The sequence below is a fragment of the Oncorhynchus mykiss genome, chromosome 24 (assembly GCF_057628025.1).
Source record: "Oncorhynchus mykiss isolate SJ-2025 chromosome 24, ASM5762802v1, whole genome shotgun sequence".
Classification (NCBI taxonomy): domain Eukaryota; kingdom Metazoa; phylum Chordata; class Actinopteri; order Salmoniformes; family Salmonidae; genus Oncorhynchus; species Oncorhynchus mykiss.
The window spans coordinates 13,423,980-13,425,226 of NC_143045.1; positions in this window are offsets into that span (position 1 = coordinate 13,423,980).

Sequence of the window (1,247 nt, forward strand, 5' to 3'; positions counted from 1 at the left end):
TGTGTGTAATCATGTCTCCGTATAAATGCACCTGCACTGTGATAGTCTCAGAGGTCCGTTAATAGCGCAGAGAGCATCATGAAGAACAAGGAACACACCAGGCAGGTCCGAGATACTGTTGTGAAGAAGTTTAAAGCCGGATTTGGATACAAAATATTTCCCAAGCTTTAAACATCCCAAGGAGCACTGTGCAAGCGATAATATTGAAATGGAAGGAGTATCAGACCACTGCAAATCTACCCAGACCTGGCCGTCCCTCTAAACTTTCAGCTCATACAAGGAGAAGACTGATCAGAGATGCAGCAAAGAGGCCCATGATCACTCTGGATGAACTGCAGAGATCTACAGCTGAGGTGGGAGACTCTGTCCATAGGACAACAATCAGTCGTATATTGCACAAATCTGGCCTTTATGGAAGAGTGGCAAGAAAACCATTTCTTAAAGATATCCATAAAAAGTGTCATTTAAAGTTTGCCACAAGACACCTGGGAGACACACCAAACATGTGGAAGAAGGTGCTCTGGTCAGATGAAACCAAAATTGAACTTTTTGGCAACAATGCAAAACGTTATGTTTGGCGTAAAAGCAACACAGCTCATCACTCTGAACACACCATCCCCACTGTCAAACATGGTGGTGGCAGCATCATGGTTTGGGCCTGCTTTTCTTCAGCAGGGACAGGGAAGATGGTTAAAATTGATGGGAAGATGGATGGAGCCAAATACAGGACCATTCTGGAAGAAAACCTGATGGAGTCTGCAAAAGACCTGAGACTGGGACGGAGATTTGTCTTCCAACAAGACAATGATCCAAAACATAAAGCAAAATCTACAATGGAATGGTTCAAAAATAAACATATCCAGGTGTTAGAATGGCCAAGTCAAAGTCCAGACCTGAATCCAATCGAGAAACTGTGGAAAGAACTGAAAACTGCTGTTCACAAATGCTCTCCATCCAACCTCACTGAGCTCGAGCTGTTTTGCAAGGAGGAATGGGAAAAAATTTCAGTCTCTCGATGTGCAAAACTGATAGAGACATACCCCAAGCGACTTACAGCTGTAATCGCAGCAAAAGGTGGCGCTACAAAGTATTAACTTAAGGGGGCTGAATAATTTTGCACGCCCAATTTTTCAGTTTTTGATTTGTTAAAAAAGTTTGAAATATCCAATAAATGTCGTTCCACTTCATGATTGTGTCCCACTTGTTGTTGATTCTTCACAAAAAAATACAGTTTTATGTCTTTATGT